General features: G+C 38.9%; 1 non-coding gene across 1 annotated transcript; it reads left to right on the top strand.

Moving 5' to 3' along the window:
- The first annotated feature begins 4,382 nt into the window (after window positions 1-4,382).
- LOC112781483 (small nucleolar RNA R71) lies at window positions 4,383-4,490 on the top strand. The gene has a single exon (XR_003192259.1). It is a non-coding gene; the product is annotated as a small nucleolar RNA R71 (small nucleolar RNA).
- The last annotated feature ends 6,445 nt before the right edge of the window (window positions 4,491-10,935 follow it).

Here is a 10,935-nt window from a genome sequence, read left to right as displayed (position 1 = left end):
GACTTTAACCGCTCAGTCTCAAGTTTTCACTTAGGGACAGCTTGGTTGAGCCGCTTAGGCCAGGATTTTATTCCTGTGGGCCCTCCTATCCACTGATGCTCAAAGCCTTGGATCCTTTTTATCACCCTTGCCTTTTGGTTTAAAGGGGTATTGGCTTTTTCTGCTTGCTTTTCTTTTTTCTTTCTTTTTTTCTTTTCTCTCTCTTTTTTTTTCTTTCGCATATATCCTTTTTTTTCTGCAAGCTTTTCACTGCTTTTTCTTGCTTCAAGAATCAATTTTATGATTTTTCAGATCATCAGATAACATTTCTCCTTTTCCCATCATTCTTTCAAGAGCCAATAATTTTAACATTCATAAACAATCAAATTCAAAAATATGCACTGTTCAAGCATTCATTCAGAAAAACAATAGTATTGCCACCACATCAAAATAATTAAACTGTTTTAAAATTTGAAATTCATGCACTTCTTTTTCTTTTTCAATTAAAAACATTTTCATTTAAGAAATATGATGGATTCATTTTCATGGCTTTAAGGCATAGACACTAAGACACTAATGATCATGTAATAAAGACACAAGCATAGACAAACATAAGGCATAATTTTCGAAAAATAGAAAATAAAGAACAAGGAAATTAAAGAACGGGTCCACCTTAGTGATAGCGGCTTGTTCTTCCTCTTGAAGATCTTATGGAGTGCTTGAGCTCCTCAATGTCTCTTCCTTGCCTTTGTTGCTCCTTTCTCATGGTTCTTTGGTCTTCTCTAATTTCATGGAGGAGGATGGAATGCTCTTGGTGCTCCACCCTTAGTTGTCCCATGTTGGAACTTAATTCTCCTAGGGAGGTGTTGATTTGCTCCCAATAGTTTTGTGGAGGAAAATGCATCCCTTGAGGCATCTCAGGGATTTCATGATGAGGAGTTTCCTCATGCTCTTGGTGAGGTTCTCTCACTTGTTCCATCCTTTTCTTAATGATGGGCTTGTCCTCATCAATGAGAATGTCTTCCTCTATGTCAATTCCAGCTGAATTGCAGAGGTGACAAATGAGATGAGGGAAGGCTAACCTTGCCATAGTAGAGGACTTATCCGCCACCTTGTAGAGTTCTTAGGATATAACCTCATGAACTTCTACTTCCTCTCTAATCATGATGCTATGAATCATGATAGCCCAGTCTATAGTAACTTCAGACCGGTTGCTAGTAAGAATAACTGAACGTTGGATGAACTCCAACCATCCCCTAGCCACAGGCTTGAGGTCATGCCTTCTTAGTTGAACTGGCTTCCCTCTTGAATCTCTCTTCCATTGAGCGCCCTCTTCACATATGTCCATGAGGACTTGGTCCAACCTCTGATCAAAGTTGACCCTTCTAGTGTATGGGTGTGCATCTCCTTGCATCATAGGCAAGTTGAACGCCAACCTTACATTTTTCGGACTAAAATCTAAGTATTTTCCTCGGACCATTGTAAGCCAATTCTTGGGGTCCAGGTTCACACTTTGACCATGGTTCTTGGTGATCCATGCATTGGCATAGAACTCTTGAACCATTAAGATTCTGACTTGTTGAATGGGTTTGGTGAGAACTTCCCAACCTCTTCTTCGAATCTCATGTCGGATCTCCGGATATTCGCCCTTTTTGAGCTTAAAAGGGACCTCGGGGATCACTTTCTTCTTGGACACAACTTCATAGAAGTGGTCTTGATGCACCCTTGAGAGGAATCTCTCCATCTTCCATGACTCGGAGGTGGAAGCTTTTGCCTTCCCTTTCCTCTTTCTAGAGGTTTCTTCGGCCTTTGGTGCCATAAATAGTTATGGAAAAATAAAAAGCTTTAGCTTTTACCACACCAAACTTAGAAGGCTGTTCGTCCTCGAGCAAAAGAAGAAAGAAGAGAGTAGAAGAAGAAGAAATAGAGGAGATAGAGGGGGCTTTGTGTCTCGGCCAAGAGGGAGAAGTGTGTTTAGGTTGTGTGAAAATGAAGGAGTGAAGATGGGTTTATATAGGAGTTGAGAGGGGGGTATGGTTCGGCCATTAGGGGTGGGTTTGGGTGGGAAAGTGGTTTGAATTTGAATGGTGAGGTGGGTGGGGTTTTATGAAGGATGGATGTGAGTGGTGAAGAGAATGGTGGGTTTTGATAGGTGAGGGGTTTTTGGGGAAGAGGTATTGAGGTGATTGGTGAATGGGTGAAGAAGTGAAAGAGAGGTGGGGTAGGTGGGGATCCTGTGGGGTCTACAGATCCTGAGGTATCAAGGATTTCTCATCCCTGCACCATGTGGCGTGCAAAATGCCCCTTGTTGCCAATCCTGGCGTTAAACGCCAGGCTGCTGCCCATTTCTGGCGTTTAACGCCAGCTTCTTGCCCATTTCTGGTGCTAAACGCCAGTCTGGTGCCTATTTCTGGCGTTAAACACCCAGAATGGTGCCAGACTAGGCGTTTAACGCCCATTCTGCTACCCTTACTGGCGTTTAAACGCCAATAAGTTTCTCTTCTAGGGTGTTCTATTTTTCATTCTATTTTTCCTTCTGTTTTTGCTTTTTCAATTGTTTTTGTGACTTCACATGATCATCAACCTATAGAAAACATAAAATAACAAAAGAAAATAGAAATTTAACATAGATAAGTAAAAATTGGGTTGCCTCCCAACAAGCGCTTCTTTAATGTCAATAGCTTGACAGTGGCTCTCATGGAGCCTCACAGATGTTCAGAGCAATGTTGGAACCTTCCAACACCAAACTTAGAGTTTGAATGTGGGGGTTCAACACCAAATTTAAAGTTTGGTTGTGGCCTCCCAACACCAAACTTAAAGTTTGACTGTGGGGGCTCTATTTGACTCTGTATTGAGAGAAGCTCTTCATGCTTCCTCTCCATGGTGACAGAGGGATATCCTTGAGCTTTAAACACAAGGGAGTTTCCATTCACTTGAATGATCAATTCTCCTCTGTCAACATCAATCACAGCTTTTGCTGTGGCTAGGAAGGGTCTGCCAAGGATGATAGATTCATCCATACACTTCGCAGTCTCTAGGATTATAAAGTCAGCAGGGATGTAGTGTCCTTCAACCTTTACCAAGACATCCTCTACAAGTCCATAAGCCTATTTCTTTGAATTGTTTGCCATCTCTAGTGAGATTCTTGCAGCTTGTACCTCAATAATCCCTAGCTTCTCCATTACAGAGAGAGGTATGAGGTTTATGCTTGACCCTAGGTCACACAGAGCCTTCTCAAAGGTCATGATGCCTATGGTACAAGGTATTGAGAACTTTCCAGGATCTTGTCTCTTCAGAGGTAATCTCTGCCTAGTCAAGTCATCCAGTTCTTTGATGAGCAATGGAGGTTCATCCTCCCAAGTCTCATTACCACACAACTTGGCATTTAGCGTCATGATTGCTCCAAGGTACTTAGCAACTTGCTCTTCAGTAACATCTTCATCCTCTTTAGAGGAAGAATACTCATCAGAGCTCATGAATGGCAGAAGTAAATTCAATGGAATCTCTATGGTCTCAATGTGAGCCTCAGATTCCCATGGTTCCTCATTAGGAAACTCCATGGAGGTCAGTGGACGTCCATTGAGGTCTTCCTCAGTGGAGATCACTGCCTCTTCCTCTTCTCCAGGTTCGGCCATGTGAGACGTGTTTATGGCCTTGCACTCTCTCTTTGGATTCTCTTCTGTACTGCTTGGGAGAGTTCTAGGAGGGAGTTCAGTAATTTTCTTACTCAGCTGACCCACTTGTGCCTCCAAATTTCTAATGGATGACCTTGTTTCAGTCATGAAACTTTGAGTGGTTTTGATTAGGTCAGAGACAATGGTTGCTAAGTCAGAGTGGCTCTGCTTAGAATTCTCTGTCTGTTGCTGAGAAGATGATGGAAAAGGCTTGCTATTGATAAACCTGTTTCTTCCACCATTACTGTTGTTGAAACCTTGTTGAGGTCTCTGTTGATCTTTCCATGAGAGATTTGGATGATTTCTCCATGAAGGATTATAGGTGTTTCCATAGGGTTCTCCAATGTAATTCACATCTTCCATTACTGGGTTCTCAGGATCATAAGCTTCTTCTTCAGAGGAAGCTTCCTTAGTACTGCCTGTTGCTGCTTGCATTCCAGACAGACTCTAAGAAATCATATTGACTTATTGGGTCAATATTTTATTCTGAGCCAATATGGCATTCAGAGTATCAATCTCAAGAACTCCTTTCTTTTGAGTTGTCCCATTATGCACAAGATTCCTTTCAGAAGTGTACATGAATTGGTTATTTGCAACCATTTTAATGAGTTCCTGAGCTTCTGCAGGCATCTTCTTCAGATGAAGAGATCCTCCAGCAGAGCTACCCAATGACATCTTGGATAGTTCAGACAGACCATCATAGAAAATACCTATGATGCTCCATTCAGAAAGCATGTCAGAAGGACATCTTCTGATCAATTGCTTGTATCTTTTCCAAGCTTCATAGAGGGATTCACCTTCCTTCTGTCTGAAGGTTTGGACTTCCACTCTAAGCTTGCTCAATTTTTGAGGTGGAAAGAACTTTGCCAAGAAGGCATTAACTAGCTTTTCCTAAGAGTTCAGGCTTTCTTTAGGTTGTGAATCCAACCATGTCCTAGCTCTGTCTCTTACAGCAAAAGGAAAAAGCATAAGTCTGTAGACTTTAGGGTCAACCCCATTGGTCTTGACAGTGTCACAGATTTGCAAGAATTTAGCTAAGAACTGATGAGGATCTTCCAATGGAAGTCCATGAAACTTGCAATTCTGTTGCATTAGAGAAACTAATTGAGGCTTAAGCTCAAAGTTGTTTGCTCCAATGGCAGGGATTGAGATACTTCTCCCATAGAAGTCGGGAGTAGGTGCAGTAAAATCACCAAGCACCTTCCTTGCATTGTTGGCATTGTTATTTTCGGCTGCCATGGTTTCTTCTTCCTTGAAGAGCTCTGTTAGGCCTTCTAAAGAGAATTGTGCTTTAGCTTCTCTTAGCTTTCTCTTCAAGGTCCTTTCAGGTTCAGGATCAGCTTGAACAAGTATGCCTTTATCTTTGTTCCTCTATGTCACAGTATAGAGATTCCTTGAGGTGTCAGAGGAAAAGAAGAATAGAAGGAGGAGGTAGATAGAAGAGAATTCGAACATATAAAGAAGGAGGGAGTTCGAATTGCACCTTGAGGAAGAGTGTTAGTCCTTTAAATAGAAGGATGTGAGAAGAGGGGAAGAATTTTTGAAAATAAATTAAAAAGATTTTGAAATAATTAAAAAGAAATTTGAAAATTTGATTGAGATTTTCGAAAATTAAGATTAGGAAAGAAATTAAGTAATTTTTGAAAAGAGTTTGAAATTAGAAATTAAGAAGATATGATTGAGAGTTAATTTTGAAAAAGATGTGATTGAAAAGATATGATTGAAAATCAATTTAGAAAAAGAAAGTTTTTAAAATTAAAGTTGATTACTTGACTAACAAGAAATTAGAAGATATGATTCTAGAATTAAAACTTTTGATCCTTTCTTAATAGGCAAGTAACAACTAGAAAATTTTGAACTAAATCATTAATTATAACAAGGATTATAAAAAAAATGGAAAGAAATTGATTTTGAAGAGATATGATTGAAAAGATATGATTTGAAAAAGATTTGATTTTGAAAAATTATGAAGATTTGAAAAAAATTGGATTAAAAACAAAATCTTCCCTCTAGTGTCCTTCTGGCGTTAAACGCCCAGAATGGCATCCATTTTGGCATTTAACGCCCAAAATCCTACATTTTTGGGCGTTAAACGCCCAGTCAGGTACCCTGGCTGGCGTTTAAACGCCAGTTTTCCTTTTTCACTAGGCGTTTTGAACGCCCAGCTTTTTCTGTTTGATTCCTCTGCTGAATGTTCTGAATCTTCAATTCTCTATATTATTGACTTGAAAAGACACAATTTTGAAAATATTTTTTAATTTTTAATAATGAGAAATAACAAAAAATGCAACTAAGATCAAATGAACAATGCATGCAAGACACCAAACTTAGAAATTTTGTATTAGAGGCTTTAACAAATTGAGAATGCATAAGAAAAATAACAAAACACACAAAACAGGAGAATTTAAAGATCAGAGCACTGAAATCATCAAGAACAACTTGAAGATCAATGAAGAACAATATGTATAAATTCGAAAAATGCAAGAAGAATAAAAACATGCAATTGACACCAAATTTAAAAATTGATACTAGACTCAAACAAGAAACATAAAATATTTTTTATTTTTATGGTTTCATAATTTTTTTTGTGATTTTCGAAACTTATATGGAAAAGAAAATAAAGAGAATTAAAACTTTTAATAAGAATTCCAGGAATCATGCAATGTTAGTCTAAAGCTTCAGTCTAAAAAGATTAGACATGTTTGGCCAAGCTTCAGCAGAACATTACATTCAACAGCTAAATTGATGAGAATCAATCAGCTTTTGCGATGATAACAACATCACCTTGAAACTCTAGAATTCATTCTTAAAAATTCTAAAAAGTACCTAATCTAAGCAACAAGATGAACCGTCAGTTGTCCAAACTCGAACAATCCCTGGCAACGGCGCCAAAAACTTGGTGCACGAAATTGTGATCATCAACAATGGCGCCAAAGGATTTGGAGCTCTTAAACGTGAATCACACTTTGTCACAATTCCGCACAACTAACCAGCAAGTGCACTGGGTCGTCCAAGTAATAAACCTTACGTGAGTAAGGGTCGATCCCACGGAGACTGTCGGCTTGAAGCAAGCTATGGTCACCTTGTAAATCTCAGTCAGGCGAATTCAGATGGTGATGGAGAATTGATAATAAAAAGATAAACATAAAATAGAATAAAGATAGAGATACTTATGTAATTCATTGGTAGGAATTTCAGATAAGCGTATGAAGATGCTTTGTTCCTCCTGAACCTCTGCTTTCCTATTGCCTTCTTCCAATCATTCATACTTCTTTCCATGGCAAGCTTTATGTTGGGCATCACCGTTGTCAATGGCTACTTCCCGTCCTCTCAGTGAAAACGTTCCAAATGCGCTGTCACCGCACGGCTAATCATCTGTCGGTTCTCGATCATGTCGGAATAGGATCCATTGATCCTTTTGCGTCTGTCACACGCCCAACAATCGCGAGTTTGAAGCTCGTCACAGTCATCCCTTCCCAGATCCTACTCAGAATACCACAGACAAGGTTTAAACGTTCCGGATCTCAGGAATGGCCGCCAATAATTCTAGCCTATACCACGAAGGTTCCAATCTTAGATTAGAAACCCAAGAGATACGCATTCAAGCCATTGCTAGTAGAACAGAGGTGGTTGCCAGGCACATGTTCATAGGTGAGAATGATGATGAGTGTCACGGATCATCACATTCATCAGGTTGAAGTGCGAATGAATATCTTGGAGAAGAAATAGACTTGAGTTTAATAGAAAAATAATAGTACTTTGTATTAATTCATGTAGAACAGCAGAGCTCCACACCTTAATCTATGGTGTGTAGAAACTCCACCGTTGAAAATACATAAGAACAAGGTCTAGGCATGGCCGAATGGCCAGCCTTCAAACGTGTCTAAGATAGCATAAGACTTATCAAAGATTAAAATACAATAGTATAAGGTCCTATTTATAGAGAACTAGTAGCCTAGGGTTTACAGAAATCAGTAATTAATGCAGAAATCTTCTTCCGGGCCCACTTGGTGTGTGCTTGGGCTGAGCATTGAAGCTTCCATGTGTAGAGACTTTTCTTGGAGTTAAACGCCAGCTTTTGTGCCAGTTTGGGAGTTTAACTCCAGCTTTTGTGCCAGTTCCGGCGTTAAACGCCAGAATTCTTGAGCTGACTTGGAACGCCTATTTGGGCCATCAACTCTCGAGCAAAGTATGGACTATTATATATTGCTGGAAAGCCCAAGATGTCTACTTTCCAACACAATTGAGAGCGCACCAATTGGGCTTCTGTAGCTCCAGAAAATCCACTTCGAATGTAGGGAGGTCAGAATCCAACAGCATATGCAGTCCTTTTTCAGCCTCTGAATCAGATTTTTGCTCAGGTCCCTCAATTTCAGCCAGAAAATACCTGAAATTACAGAAAAATACACAAACTCATAGTAAAGTCCAGAAGAGTGATTTTTATTTAAAAACTAATAAAAATATAATAAAAACTAATTAAAATATACTAAAAACATACTAAAAACAATGCCAAAAAGCGTATAAATTATCCGCTCATCATCCACTAAATCTAGTCTTTTCACTAGGAATTGACTAGGACTTGTGGACTAGAGTTAATTGTACTCACTTGACTTTCCTTCAATTGTTAGAGGATAACTAAGTGAGAGCAATAAGCATTTGCCATCACACTTGAGGAAGGCAATGAGGATAGAAATTCTAATTCTCACCCCTAGCCAAGGTCTCTGGTGCACGAAATCACAATCACACTTTTACAATTCCGCACAACTAACCAGCAAGTGCACTGGGTCATCCAAGTAATACCTTACGTGAGTAAGGGTCGATCCCACGGAGATTGTCGGCTTGAAGCAAGCTATGGTTATCTTGTAACTCTTAGTCAGGATATCAATAATTCTCAGATTTAATTGTAAAAAGTAAACGAACATGAAATAAATACTTATTTTGCAGTAATGGAGAACATGTTGAGGTTTTCGAGATGCTCTGTCTTCTGAATCTCTGCTTTCCTACTGTCTTCTTCTTCACGCACGCAAGGCTCCTTCCATGGCAAGATGTATATTGGTGGATCACCGTTGTCAATGGCTACCATCCATCCTCTCAGTTAAAATAGTCCAAATGCGCTGTCACCGCACGGCTAATCATCTGTCGGTTCTACTTCATGTTGGAATAGGATCCATTGATCCTTTTGCGTCTGTCATTACGCCCAGCACTCGTGAGTTTGAAGCTCGTAACAGTCATCCCTTCCCAGATCCTACTCGGAATACCACAGACAAGGTTTAGACTTTCCGGATCTCAGGAATGGCCGCCAATTGATTCTAGCTTATACCACGAAGACTCCGATCTTTCGGAATAGAGGCTAAGAGATACACACTCAAGCTATTGTAGATAGAACAGAAGTGGTTGTCAAGCACGCGTTCATAGGTGAGAATGATGATGAGTGTCACAGATCATCACATTCATCAGGTTGAAGTGCGAGTGAATATCTTAGAATAGAAACAAGCGTGATTGAATGGAAAACAGTAGTAATTGCATTAATTCATCGAGACACAACAGAGCTCCTCACCCCCAACCATAGAGTTTAGAGACTCATGCCATCAAAGGTACAATATGAAACGTGTAGAGTGTCACGAGGTACAAAATGAATCACTAAAAGTAGTTTTTATAATAAATTAGTGACCTAGGGTTACAGAAAATGAGTAAGCTAGAATAGTTAGTGTAGAGATCCACTTCCGGGGCCAACTTGGTGTGTGCTTGGGCTGAGCATTGAAGCTTTCACATGTAGAGACTTTTCTTGGAGTTAAACACCAGCTTTTGTGCCAGTTTGGGCGTTTAACTCCAGCTTTTATGCCAGTTCTGGCGTTTAGACGTCAGAATTTTTATGCTGACTTGGAACGCCGGTTTGGGCCATCAAATCTCAAGAAAAGTATAAACTATTATATATTACGGGAAAGCCCAGGATGTCTACTTTCCAACTCAATTGAGAGCGTGCCAATTAGGCTTCTGTAGCTCCAGAAAATCTACTTCGAGTACAGGGAGGTCAGAATCCAACAGCATCAGCAGTCCTTTTTCAGCCTCTGAATCAGATTTTTGCTTAGGTCCCTCAATTTCAGCCAGAAAATACCTGAAATCACAGAAAAACACACAAACTCATAGTAAAGTCCAGAAATGTGATTTTTAATTAAAAACTAATAAAAATATAATAAAAACTAACTAAAACATATTAAAAACTACCTAAAAACAATGCCAAAAAGCGTATAAATTATCCGCTCATCACAACACCAAACTTAAATTGTTGCTTGTCCCCAAGCAATTAAAAACAAAGTAGGATAAAAAGAAGAGAATATACAATGAATTCCAAAAACATCTATGAAGATCAGTCTTAATTAGATGAGCGGGGCTATTAGCTTTTTGCTTCTGAATAGTTTTGGCATCTCACTTTATCCTTTGAAGTTCAGAACGATTGGCATCTATAGGAACTCAGAATTTAGATAGTGTTATTGATTCTCCTAGTTCAGTGTGTTGATTCTTGAACATAGTTACTCCATGAGTCTTGGCCGTGACCCTTGGATCCTTTTTATTTTACCCTTGCCTTTTGGTTTAAAGGGTTATTGGCTTTTTCTGCTTGCTCTTTTTCTTTTTTTCTTTTTTTCTCTCTCTTTTTTTTCGCCATATTTATTTTTTTTTCTGCAAGCTTTTCACTGCTTTTTCTTTCTTCAAGAATCAATTTTATGATTTTTCAGATTATCAATAACATTTTTCCTTTTCCGTCATTCTTTCAAGAGCCAACAATTTTAACATTCATAAACAAAAAATTCAAAAATATGCACTGTTCAAGCATTCATTCAGAAAAACAAAAAGCATTGCCACCACATCAAACTAATTAAACTATTTTAAAATTCAAAATTCATGTACTTCTTTTTCTTTTTCAATTAAAAACATTTTTCATTTAAGAAAGGTGATGGATTCATAGGACATTCATAGCTTTAAGGCATAGACACTAAGATACTAATGATCATGTAGTAAAGACACAAACATAGATAGAACATCAAGCATAGAAATCGAAAAACAGAAAAATAAGAACAAGGAAATTAAAGAACAGGTCCACCTTAGTGATGGCAGCTAGTTCTCCTTCTTGAAGATCCTATGGAGTGCTTGAGCTCCTCAATGTCTCTTCCTTGCCTTTGTTGCTCCTCTCTGATTTCATGGAGGATAATGGGTTGCTTATGTTGAGGTCCATGAGTGGGCTCTCTTGTTTGCTCCATCCTTTTTCTAGTGATAGGCTTTTGAG

Source organism: Arachis hypogaea, chromosome 19 (genome assembly GCF_003086295.3).
Source record: "Arachis hypogaea cultivar Tifrunner chromosome 19, arahy.Tifrunner.gnm2.J5K5, whole genome shotgun sequence".
Classification (NCBI taxonomy): domain Eukaryota; kingdom Viridiplantae; phylum Streptophyta; class Magnoliopsida; order Fabales; family Fabaceae; genus Arachis; species Arachis hypogaea.
The sequence above is the reverse complement of the archived record's forward strand: the minus strand, read 5'-3'. Positions and strand labels throughout refer to the sequence as shown.